General features: G+C 41.3%; 1 long non-coding RNA gene across 1 annotated transcript in view; it reads left to right on the top strand.

Annotated features, from left to right (window-relative positions):
• LOC110365240 (uncharacterized) overlaps positions 1–13,280 on the top strand; it is a 362,256-nt gene that overhangs the window by 6,789 nt on the left and 342,187 nt on the right. Inside the window, exons 2-4 of the long non-coding RNA XR_010472314.1 lie at positions 1,391–2,118; positions 2,324–2,474; positions 8,777–8,953. This is a non-coding gene — a long non-coding RNA (uncharacterized LOC110365240). The remainder of the gene's footprint in view (positions 1–1,390; positions 2,119–2,323; positions 2,475–8,776; positions 8,954–13,280) is intronic.

The raw sequence follows: 13,280 nt of genomic DNA, 5'->3' as shown, positions 1-13,280 counted from the left end.
TATTTCTGGCAATTAGAACACAATATTTTGTCTAAATGAGTTAAGCACAAATTACCTAATTCAGATCCCTCAAGATCTCCGTGCTTGGTGTTTTCTGTGGGCTGGCTGGAGTCCTCTTTGCTGTTAGGACACAGGGATTTGGGTGGAATTGTAGCTGTTTATACCTAGTCTGGAAGGCAGACTCCCACTTTTTAAATATTTTTTATCTTGTGGATTTCTCTATATTTAAATTTTGTGTGTGCGTGGTGTGGTGTGTTTGTTTTTGTGTGGTTTGCTATTTTTGTGGTTGTGGTGATGGTGTTGGTGGTTTGGTTTGGTGGTGTTCTGGATTTTGTTTTTTGTGGGTTTTTTTTGGGTTCTTTTGATGTTTTGTTGTTGTTGTTGTTGTTTTAATAGCTAGATGAAAATCCCCTTGGAAATTTTAAAATACCATGGTTACCAGGGCATATTTGGTGTCCAGCACCCCTTCTGGTTATTTTGGAGGACCCTCTCCTGGCTCTCGGCTATTTGCACATTAATCGTCTCCTGAAATGAGTGCTCTGGGATGAACTGCAGTGCCCATTTTAGTTTAGGAGGATGCCTTTTCAGATAGTGTGAGTTGCTGCTCTCCTTTAAGCCTACCTGATGTTTTTTAACAGCCTAGTTGATTTACAGCTGAGAAATCCTTTAGTGGCAAAATTCCTCTGTGAGGATTTTTTTCTTTTCCTCTAATGTTGCTTGTAATTGCTTCCAGAAAAGCACTTGCAGACCAGGGAATACAATGTACCAGGCGTAATCTGATAAAGGGATTATGCCCAGTTGATAAAAGGTTGCTTATGGGGTGATGGAGTTTACATTCGCGTCTCTCAATGGATTTTATCTTTCTGTTAATACCTCTGGAGGCCCAAAGCTGAGTCTGAGGATGAATCAGTCATACAGCAAGTTTATTTGCAGAGATTATGGCAATAAGCAGCAGCTACAATGAAAATAGGAGGTGAAGTTTGGGTGATTACCACTCCATTCAGAGTTATGATGTGAGAAACAGTCATCCAGTTTTTGAATCTCATAATAAATAGTATTGGGGCATGTGAAAGTTTTCTTGCATTTCTGTGACTACAGTACTAAATTCTTTGCCCTAGTCATAGCAGGAAGGGCAAAATCTTCACTCTTTATTTCTGTCCTGTTACTTCAGAGTTGTGCAACATTTTTGCTAAATTTAACAGTTCCCAAGCACCTAGTCTGGTGCTTCAAAACAGCAAAGTAGCCAGTTCCACAAGTGCTGATGACTTTAAACATGCACGTTAAGTGCTTCCAGACTGTCTTGAAGTTGTAACATCGCTCAAATTCTCTGAGATATTTGTTCTAGAAGCTTGATTGAGCAAGCAGTTTCTAACATCAGTCTCATTCTCAGGCACCATTCTTCCTCAACCCGAGGCATTCTCAGAGGAAAAGGACATTTCTGAGTGCTGGGAACATCATCGTAGAGCATGCTCCAAACAGCAGGAAGCTAATTTGCAGTAACCAAGGACTGCACTACATCACCTTTTTATTGCCTTGTGCTCAGTGGGTTTGTATTCCTACACTGCAAGTATGACCCTGGCTTTTACAGAGGAAAACAATTAGAAGAGACTTTGAATTTTTCTGCTGTTTTATTGGAGAATGAGAATAAAGAAGCAGGTAGAAACAAAGAGAATACAGAAGTATTTTTGGGTCATTGTGGAATCAGAGCAGAGGTGTTACTGAATTTGAGTGGGTGTGAACAGGGCTGTTTAAATTTGTGTGTTACTTTGATATCAGCAAAGAGACCAATGTCTTACGATATTTAAGTCAGGAGGCTCAAAGAAAAAATTTACTGCAGCTGAGATCTGAAGCAAAATACTTTGTTTATTTTCTTTGTATGTGTGAGAGTACGCCTTTTAAACTGCCCGAGAAACTCCCTAATTTGCAATAAGGAGATTACCTGAAAGAGAAAGGACAGCGCAAGAAGAGACATCATATCACAAGATATTCGTATTTACTTATTGGACACTGAAAATCATAATCCCAGCTTTCCTTTGATTACTAATCACCAGTCCAGAGTTTCATCAGGAATAAATGCACATCATTCACAGAACTTATCCCTGTTTCACGCTGTCACAAGTAAGCAAAAAATTAATAATATGGGGCCTCGCTGTAGATGCAGCTTTGCTAGACAATGCTTAGTGTTGGTGATTATCATTTTTGTCATATAAGAGAAGTAAGTGGAAGCCATAGCAGGTGTGGAGTAAAGACAGAAGGCTTTTGAGGTAATAGGGACATTGGGCATAGACTTTAGGAATGACTCTGTAATTTGTTTTGGTTGCAGTGTTCCTGGCCAGGGCTCCCCACAAACACCCATGACATCCAGCATGAGTGTCACAGCCAGACCCTCATGTGGAGCACTGTGGCAGCACTCCACAGGGTCAACAGACCACAGCTGAACTGTGGCAGCCCAGAGCCCGGCTCTGCCTCTTGAAGTAAGTGAATTTTCTTGGCTAATTTCATGCAAGTGCTCCCTCTGAGCACCTGTAAAGTGTTGAGCTTAATAGGGTGGCAGCTGTTGCTGGCTGCCTTGGAACATAGTTGAGAGATGAGAGCAGCACCTTGCAGCATGATTATCTTTTTCTCCATTTCCCCTCAATTTCATTGTCATCATCTTCTCTCTTAAGAGCGCTTAAAAGCATTTGTTGCTTCTTAAAACACCCACAGGAGCTGTTGTGAAGTGCACTTTTTTGTGCTTAAGGTTTTAAAGCCTAAAATCTCTGACTTTAAGAGCTATAGAAAGTGGCTTAGTGTGCAGACACCTGCAAAACCCTGAACTGAAGCTGGCACAGCTGGCAGGAAGGCTGGCTCATAATGATGGGTGGTTATATTGCTGTGTTTCAGTGCTCTCCTTCCCCTGCAGGAATCAGAGCTTGGGAAGCTGCAATTTTTGGTTGGATCTGGTCTTTGGATTTGAGAGCTTCATGCTCATAGCAGGGCTGTGGCTTTTGTGAACCCTAGCAGAAGAATGTAGAGTAACCCATAATGGTTTATTTTTTTAGTTGATAAATTCAGAGCTTTGTGTATGAGTTGCTGTAAATAACCTGTCCACATAGTGAAAGGAATTGGCATCTTTGGCTGTGGGATTTACCTGGCTGGAGTAACCCTCAATCTGCAGATTGCAGAAGGAACTGAATCTTTCAATGCAGGTACCTCCATCAGTTCCCAAAGTTGGGAGAAATCTTCCTTGTGATGTATTACAGGCAACCAGGAAGGACTCTCACAGGAGGTGTTTTGCTCTGAAGCCTAACTGGCCTTTTCACAACCCCTTTCCCTGCTCCCAAAGCAGGTCAGGATTGTTGGCTCTGCAGTTCTAATAGTTGAATGCAGGCGAGAGTTAATTCAGCTACCTTCCTTAAGAGTTAGAATGCTTTGTACTTTCTAGTCTACCTATTTTTGTAGGATGGAAACCTCTGTGTTTGCCTGCAGTCCTCCAGCAAGCGTTGCTTTCACACGTAGCTTCACATGCCATGTCTCTTTTGTCCCAGGTTGTAAAGCATGTGTTGGCCCAGGCATCTTTAGTTGTGTTGCAATTGCACTTGGGTATGTGATGCTCATATAAATGAGCATCTAGGTGTATGTGGGAGATCCCCTTGTATAGAAGTCTTCCTTCAGAAACATTAACTTTTGTGTTACTGCGCTGCTGGTAACAGAGAAATTCCTGACGCTGAGAAGTTTGAGCAGTCCTCAGCCAGGGAGGATTTGGTCCTCCCAGGAATAATCAGGCAGAGCAGGAACAGTTCTGTTTCCCAGTGCCAGCAGTGTTTCAAATCCAACAGATGAAATAAAAAAGGTACAGTAGATCTCATCCTCCTATCTGACACCAAAATAAGCTGGCGACCAAAGGAAACACCCAGGCTGGTGAGCTTTTGAAAACCTGGCCACCAGTTTTGGGACTGAATTCTTTTTTTTTTTTTTTTTTCTCTCCTTCGTTTGTTCTTACACTTGCTGAATGGCAAGGGACTCCTCTCTTTTTCTGACCACATATTGACTTTCTTTGGCTTCAAAGAGGGGTTAAATCTAACTGGTATGTTAATAAAAGGACAAAGCCTGACATGATTAATAGTCACGTGAAATCATGTGTGAAGAGCATTTAGTTAAAGCCATCCTCAGGAGAGAAGAGTTTCAAAAATATCTTTAACAGAAAGAAGAAAAAGGGACAATTTGTCTTTTTCCCCAAGCGTTTCTGCTGCAAATCTGGCCTCATTGCTGTCCTTTACTTTTTGACTTCAAATCCAGAGTTGGCTTTGACATCAGTTAGCTCAGGCGGGAGACACTGCTTGAAGCAAACCCAGGAGACAAGAGTTGTTTTGCACACAAACAGCACCTAGTAAAGAATATTGCTGCCTGCCAAGAGAGTTTAGGGGACAACTGGCAGTGAAAGGGTAAAAAAAAGTTTGTGAAACATTGAAAAAAAGTTTGTCTTGCTGCTAAAACTTGGAGTGGTGCTCTACTGAGAGCTCTTTTAGCCCAGGGGCCATTTGCTGTTTGAAATCATTAATAGCCAGCTCAATTTCATCCAGTGTGATTGGTTGAGCCAATATATTCCTATTAATTTGACTGAGCTTGGAGACAGAGGGGAAATATAAAAACCTCTTCAAGTTGCTGGTACCTTCTGGGATCTCAAGCTTATAGAGGTCTTGAGAAATCTTGACAAATTCAGACTTGGGGGTATATTTTCCAAGTGGTTTGCAGGGTTTTAGCTGCATATTAATCAGCAGAGATGATTTAAACCCACCCTAGAAAAGGCACATCTATGATACAGCATGTATACTGCACATAAAGGGCTGGTATGTACAGGGTTTAGCTGTCTGCCATAAGGAACTAGCTCTAGAGAGGACATATATATAAATATATATGTGTATATGTATTTGTGTGTGGGAGAGTCAGTTAATCAGCAAGGTGTGCAAAAATTTGCCGTATGTGAACTGTGTACTTTGATCAGCAAATTATCTGCTTGCACATTAAATTATGCATCATGATCTCCGAGGTGTATTAAATATTGAAATTGGAGATTTTAGCATTAACGGAAACCTAATGAACAACAACAACATTATGTGCCTGGATTGACTTGTGTCAGAAGCAACTCATTTTAGCTGTTAGGTGACTTTCGTGAGCCTTTGGTGGTAAAATGCCAATTATTTCAGTTATCAATGACTCTGGAGGCTCCAAATGACTTCCACAGATGTTTTACTGCAGACTGTGTAATGAATAGGGTTTCTTAGTATGTAGATAAAAGCCAATTTGAATGGACTGGAGGAAAGAGAGACCAGTTTTTACTTTGCAAATTTATAGCTAAAGGCATTCTACCAGCTTCTGTATTTCAGCTTCTTTCATCGTATGAGGTGGCTTTTAGGATATGTGGTTTCTTTGGACTTGGGGTAATAAAAGCACAACAAGGTGGTGCCTTCATTGGCGGTTAATGTGTAGGCACCTAAATTAGAATATATACATACGCAATGCAAGAAGTGCCTGAGGATGACTCCAGGTAGTTCCATCTGTGAGACTTTTATTACTGGGATTATTGAGCCATCAGAAATCTCAGTCAAGATCAAAGCCACTGTCTCTCCCATCCTTGCTCTACAGTTTGAACAGAAGGGTAGGAAAGCAATGTGACTTTTTCAAGGTCACTCCCCTTGTCAGTGACAGACCAGGAGCTAAATGCTGCTGTTTGGTTTATGTTGCGATACAGGCTATAATGCATTTATGCCCAAGTTAACTTTAAACTAGCAGTATGAGCTTCACTTCCTTTAAGGGGTGTTGGGGTGGGCTTGTTGAAACCCATGTCACCGCTGTCCCCGTCCCGCCCCCTCCCCCCCCCCACCCCGCCCCGTAGTCTGTCCTTTTAAAGTGACTCACTATGTCCCCATCATCGCTCTTTGCATCACAAAGCCTCGCACAAATAAAGCTGGAGCCTTTACAAAATGCTGTCCCTGATGAACCAACCCGCTTGCTTTCTGTTCAAGTGCATAAATCAAAGCCAGATTTGGATGCAACTGTACTTGTTGATGGCATGGCAGATGTCAGGGGCTCACAGCAAACGCCAGTTTCTGGTCTCTGTTCCTCAGCTCGTGTGGAAACCATTTGCAGGGCTTGGACATGTCTCACTTTTATACCCAGTCCCATCGCTGCACACGCTATTCAACTCCCTTGTCTTTTATGTAGGTCCTAAATTGCTATGGAAAACAGTATTGTTTTCTGCTGGCTTAACTATTGCAATCCTCAAGTCTTGTTTGTCAATGCTACACTTTACTGCCTGTTAACTTAACTTGATTTTTATCTGCTCTGCCTCTGACTGTCTGCTGTAAAATCCCACAGTAAGCCACAGCTTGCCCAGAGGAATATTCCTGGAGAGGAAAGGAAGCAATAATAATGCAGCCCTGTTGCAAAATAACACTTCAAAAACATTTAGGCGTGAAAGAATGGTTCCCCCCACCCTGCCTTGATATCTACTTACAGCATAAAGGAAATAGCTCCCCAGGGACCTGGAAGAGATTGCAGATCTAGTCTGTCCTCTGTAGACGCACATGCAGCTTGCAGGTATCAATATCTTTGAGCTGTGTGTTAATGGGAGTGGTATCTTCTGTTCTGTGTTGTTCCTTTCCCCTTTGTCCCCAGATACTGGGTTATATTCCAATATATTCCCTTGGGTGTGATATATGCCCTTGCCTGTGTTGAGGTAGGAATCTGCTCCCTCATCTTCTTGGTTGCCTAACAAATGGTCTGTGGGCAAATGTCATTGCCCACTCCCTGTCTTGTAGAGAATGGAGCCGAAATGCAAAATTGGGCATTTGATGCCCTGGCCTAGTGCTTCATCCCCCTCAATTGAGCGATAATGGGCTATGCTGCTTCCTTGTTGGCTGTAGTTTGCTTAAAGACTTTGCTAACTTAACCTTGAAATATGTTCCTACAGACTATTGGTGCTATTCTGAGCCAGACTACTCTTTACAAGACTTCTTGAACCAGAGGCAGGGATTCTGAGAGATATCTATGTAGATCATCAGGGCCTTGTAATAATTTGAATAATTCGGAGCAGTGAGTGTTGAATGAGCTGAAGTTGGCCATGGTGAAGCTAAGGGCACTGGAAAGCTGTTTCTATAATTTTTTTGGCTTAATGTGGCTGCAGATTTTAATTTTCTCTGATCAGAAATGACTTGTGAGTCAATGATGAGGGCTGATCCATGCAGCAGGAAGCTTAAAGAGAGGTGATGGTGAGACATGGTTGTTGGTTGCCCTACAGCATATGTTTGGTCATCGGCTGGACAGTTAATATGTGCAGAAATAAATGGATTCTGGTACCCTGAAATTTAGGTAACAGACACAAGTATTACTGGTGCTCTCATCTTATTGTTACAGGAGTGGGAAGGATTCACTGCTTTGTAGAGCAAACAATATATTATTTGATGGAACAAGTAATAAATGATGATGAGGAGAGAGAAAGATCTTTAAATAGCAATGGACTGTGTTCATGGTCAAATCATATCACATGGAAGAAGACAGAAATCACAGGAGGAGTTCAGGAAGATTCAAGTATGCAAAAATTCAGTGATGGGTTCCAAGGAGAGTCCTAAACCAAGGCCAGATCTCAAATTAATGTTCCTAGCAGTGTGGAGGGGCTGTCATGGTATTTTGTTCTATTCTGCTTCTGACAGAAGGACAAGACTTACTGGAGGAAGGAAAAGGCAATTTATATTGCCAAATGCCATCTCTCAAGTAGTAGGATTGAGACATAAATCCTAAGATTTCTTCTTTGATTTTGTGTATTTGATAATTTCTAATCCTTTAGCACCAGTTTGCTTTGTGTGTTTCAGTTTTTAATTGCAGCTCTCTGAGTTAGTTACAAAAAGATGATTAAAAAAGAAAACTGAAATTATCTGATAATCATGAAAGTTAAGGGTTCCTAGAAAAAATATTGTGAACCTTGCAATGAAGAGAACTGAGAACAAGGTCACTGCTGATCCTCGTTCATTGTTTTGGTTCAAAGAAGTAATGAGGAGCAAGATTGCACTGGCTGACCACATGCTGTTGAAATCTTGCATGTGGAAGACTTTGGGCTTGTTATTCAGGGCCAGGAAAGTGCCTTTCCACTGTGTAAAGGGGATGTAATTACATTTAAGCAAGTTAAAATATTTATTCAGCAGGTATGTGCCTTTGGATACCAAACTGCGTCCTGGAAAGGAGCAAGCAATAGCTGATAACATTCCAAACGTTTCTTTTCAAACATCAAGCGCCGGATGTGTGTTAGTTCAGCAATACCCTGACAGGTTACTTTTACTCTCAGAGTGGGGTGGTAACAGATGGGGTCTGGTTAAGCTGAGCTGTCCATTCCCATCCTGTCTTCTCCAACTTGGCAACTGTGATAATAAGATATCTCCTGAATTTAAATAGACTGGGACTTTGGATCTCATCACACGTTTCCTGCCATTCAGTCTGCTCTTGGATGAAGTATTTTGCATCTTTAATGCTGAAAAAATCTTACTCCTATTACATTTTGAAGCTGTTAATAGAAAATATTAGTGTGAGACTTTTCTGTTTATTCCAGATTTTTTTCTGTACAGAAGCCTTCCTTCTTTAATTAAAAAAAAATAATCTTTGATTGGTGATGAGCAAAACATCCAGGTGACAGGCTCTTCTCATTTTTGTTTGAAGGTCTATGATCGTATGAATATTGGCATTATGGGAATGCAGTGAAAACCCAAGAAGCCTCAGAAAATAAAAGCTGCTTTTCTATCTGCAGAGCAAATTCATTCACCAGCTAGCTGGGAGAGGACACACCGCCCTTGGACTTGCTGCCGCATGGAGGACATCAAGCTGGCCAGATTCCAGCTACGACAAAAATTGTTGATTTGAGAGCTGGTTTTTGGAGCACCGTGTAAGATATGGGATGTTATGCCTTCCCCTGATGCTGAGGCTTGTAAGTCAATTTAGTGCCTTTAAAATTGTGGTGATTCGCAGTAATACAAATGTAGCACCAGCCTGAGGATGTGGGATGGCTCTGTCTCTCCATTGACTCTAGAGGGGGCCTAGGCAGATGTCTGAGGCTCAGTGTCTGATTTTTAGATTCAAGATAATTTCAGAAACTCCCCTGCATTGTCTTTTTGTACCACTGAAAACTAGGGATTGGGTAGACTGACCCAAAACAGCTCAGGAAGGCAGCAAAGATCTGAACATGCTCTTCCCTGTGTGCCAACTCAATCTCCTCACATCCTGCAAAGTGAGTAAAAGACATATTTTCTTTGCCAGCCATCAAATGAATTTATTTTTTAGTCACAAGTTCTACTCAATTGCTGAAAAAAGAGCAGAATACTCGCCACGCACCAAAGTGAGTCCTGTCCCCAACCATGCTGGTGGCAGGTTGCACATTTTTAGTCTCGTGCTTCAACTTCTTTCCAGCTTTGCCACTCCACCCTGGTCACATGGCCAGGCTTCCTGTCTTCTGTGAGGTGGTGGGGCTCAGCTTGCCTCTTCCTGTTGATTTGATGAAAAGCTGGTATTGTCACCAAGTAGTGGTAGAAGAAAAAATTATTCGTAGGCTGGTAAGAAGTACCAGACATGAGTGTTTTGTGCCATATTGCAACTGGAAAGGGGTGTTTGAACTGACAAAATGAGCTTCACTTGGTGCTGCTGATGACTTCAGTGTCCTTGAAATTTAGGGCTGCTTCCTTGAAGTTTTTTATACTAATTTAGGACAAGCCTGCAGTGTTGTCTCCATGAAGAAATGCATTATCCTCTTTGTGTGTGAAATGGTGTCACCTACCGTGCCATGTGGAGCAAGCAGGCCATAACACGGCCTTTCTGGGAAATCCTAAGCCCAATTGAAAAACAAATGGAAACAAGGGGGAGTTTATTTATTTTTTTTTTTTCCTAGACTACAGAATGCACAGAGATAAATATACAAGTTCTGTAGCTGCAAGTAAACCCTAGGGCAAGGTCAAACGCAAACATTTTGGTGACATTTTGGATAACCTGCAATGGCCTTTTCCACCTTCCAGTATCTAAGAGTCATCAGGCCACTGGTGAGAGTATTGACTTGTGCTGAGAGCACATGTTATTCCTTCTCTTAGGCTAGATATTGTGCTTTGTGGTTATTCTGCTATGAAGGTCAAGCTGCTCAGGCAGTAAATGCAGCCCAGCTTTTCCTATATTAGCTATTTTCTCTCTTTTGGTCCATTTCCTCATTGTTTGTGCAGTTATAAAAATCCATATTTCAGAAGCAGGTGAAACACCTTAACCTACCCTCATTCTATATATTTTTTTTACCTTTGGTTTTACAAACTGGTTCCTGTGTTGCATAAAACAGTACATTTTACATATCCTGTAGTGTGCTTCAAAGTTTTGTGATGTGGGAGGAGAGTTACAGCATCATAGTTAGGTTATAACCTTATGATTAAGTTAAATTAAAACCTTACGATTTGCTCAGAGGTTGTCTTTCAAAGACCAGGTTCTCAGCAGGAGCAGAGGTAATATGGCAGAAAAATGCAATTATTTGCTGGCGGGGGCTTGGTTTGGGCGGCTTTTTTTGGAAGGACATGAGATTTGGAAAACAACATTTAATGTGGGAGGTGATGCTGTTGGGATCTTGGAGTAACTTTGGTACCACCCAGCAAGGCCAGGCTGTGGTCATTGACATGTGTGGCAAGCAAGACCCTTTTTTGAGGTCAGCTTCATTTTCTGTACCATGGGAAGACTCAAATTAATCAGGTAATGAGGGTTATATTAGGGGGGTTATATTAGGGGTTATATTTTCCTATGTTCTGTGGAAATTATACGTGAAGATCATCCTTCTCTTTTCCTGCTATCAAGCCAGGGTAAGAGGAGAAAAGCTGTTAAATTATTTCCCCGTACACCTTTTCTGGCTCATCTAGGCAGACTCACGCGTACAGTGCTGAGCTCTCCACCTTTAATCTCCTGATTAGCCATAGCAGGATTGCTTGTACTTTTATTTACTATTCAAAGGTTTTAAGACTGAGTAGCAAAATTTCTTCTGTCTTGAGTCCTGATTCTGATTCTGACTCTGCTCAAAAGGGGATTTTGTGCAGGTCAGGCCCTTGATCTGCTTTTCTGTCTTTGAGTATAACCCTGAAAACTGCCATGATGATTCTGGCCTTGTGGTACAGCAAAGTGCAGCAAGCTGGGTGTTTTTTGGGTTGGTTGTTGTTTTACCTTTCAGTTTGGCTCGTTTTCTAGAAGCTAGTAGCCCAAAATGGTTGGGGAATTGCTAAACTTCAGTGCTCTATTTGCTTTGAATAACAAAAATAAGGTCACAGTATCTCTCTGTGCCTCAGTTTCTCCCAAAATAAAGGGAAGACAATATTATTTATTGATTAATGTGGCCTTTTGGTTGGATTTACCCCACATAATGCAGGAGTTAATTATCTGGCAGTCTCTCTGCAGGAAATAGAGCCAAAAGAACCTCTAGAGAGCAAATGAGCCCAGCTGAGATCTGAATTGCTCTCTGGAGTGTCATCTGTGTCCAGTAGTTAGACAAGACAGTTAGAGAAGACAATTCAGACAACTGCACATCCCTTCTCAGCATCTCGATTGAAAGCCCACAGCACAGTGGAATGAATCAAGAACCTGAGATCTACAGAAAGTAGTGAATTTATACCACCTGGAATATTTCCCTCATCTGTGTGGCATTTTGCAAGTGTAATGTGCAAAACCCCCTTTTCTTGCAGGCACCTGGAGTGAGTGCCATCAGCATGGTTAATTTCTCCCAGTATCCTATTGCTTCTGGAGGCTTATGATAAAATTGTCATAAAGAAGAGAATTTTTTTTCTACTAACATGCAACCAGCATTGTATTTCCAAGTGCTTGGTGTCATCTGGGGTCATTAAACAGCTTTTCTGTTGCAAACTTGGGGAAGATTGTGCCTGACCTCATGTAAAACTGGGGCTGGCATGTTAGAAATCATAATTCATAATTAAGCAGTGCCCTGAGCACTGCAGTTAATTGTAAGGTGTTTTTTTTTTTTGGGGGGGGGGTGGGGGGGGGACACGACGACAGGAGGGTAGGATAGGGAGGAGTGTTGTTGTTTTTGTTTCAAGAGTCTGAAGTCTATTTCTTTTTGGAAGGCTTGCCTAAGAACTTTCTAGCCATTATAATGTCATTATATGTGAGATTCATTACATTAGAGACATTAGGGGAGATTAAAAAGGATCTATTGGAGGCATTGACTGAAAAATAAATGATAAAGACTAGTTGCAGTTTGGGCTTTTATTACATGGCTTGAAACAAATGCTGAAATATTGTATTTAAGCTGACTGTGTGTGTTGGAGGAAGCATTAGGAGGGAAAGCAAAGCAGCAACCACCACTCTCACCATTAAAGAAAGAAATCACAATGGTTAGGAACAGTGTGTTAATTAGCAAACTAATTTCCTTGTACTCTTAAGTGCATAACAAGTTTTAAATGCCTTCTGAATGGCATGATATCAGTTGGGTTTTGTTCTTTGAATGTAATTGTTTCCATGGTAATGCCGAGTTCTGCTATACATGGATTATGTCTGTTAAGCCTTCCAGTCATTTATGGGAGGTCTGTATTAGGTTAGCAGCTGACCTGTATTCAGGATATATTTTATTTAAAAAAAAAAAGAAAAGACACTGGGAATGGGCCGGATCCTCAGGCCATCCCATTTGGCTTCAACAGTCATGAAGTTCAGTGTTCAAAAATACCCTGTCTACCTCAGGAAGAAAGGCCAAATACCTCCATGGAGATACTGAAGGTCTGAATTCAAGTCCTAGCTCTGGCACAGGCTACTTCTCTAGCCTTGGGCAAATTAGATTGTCTCATAGCCTTGATTCCCATTGTGAAGAAACAATAATTTTTCATTTCCAGCAACATTTGTCAGTCCATTCTAGTCCAATGGGGACCAATTGTTTTCCACTCTCTGTTGATGCAGCACTTAATAGAAAAGAGCTGGAGATCTTAAAACTGTGGCCCTCACCAGGGGAGGAAAAAAAAAAATCTGTCTTGGCATTTCATTTACTCATTTCATAATTTACAGGCTTCCTGAAAGATTCAGTCTCCCTAAACTGCTGCCAACTGGACACTGTGATGTCTACCATATATTGGCTTTCTCTTTTTCATCTAGGAATGTAAGGTGGTTGGATTCATGCATTTGTTTATGTAGTTATAAAAGATTAAATAGAAGAAATACATAGCAAATTCAGGGAACAAATAGAAATGTTTATAGAGAAAGCTCAGCAGCTTCTAGTTTGGTGAATGTTTTCTCTTTCACAT

The sequence above is a fragment of the Columba livia genome, chromosome 4, assembly GCF_036013475.1.
Source record: "Columba livia isolate bColLiv1 breed racing homer chromosome 4, bColLiv1.pat.W.v2, whole genome shotgun sequence".
Lineage (NCBI taxonomy): Eukaryota > Metazoa > Chordata > Aves > Columbiformes > Columbidae > Columba > Columba livia.
Note: the sequence above shows the minus strand (reverse complement) of the source record. Positions and strands in the feature narration are given on the sequence as shown.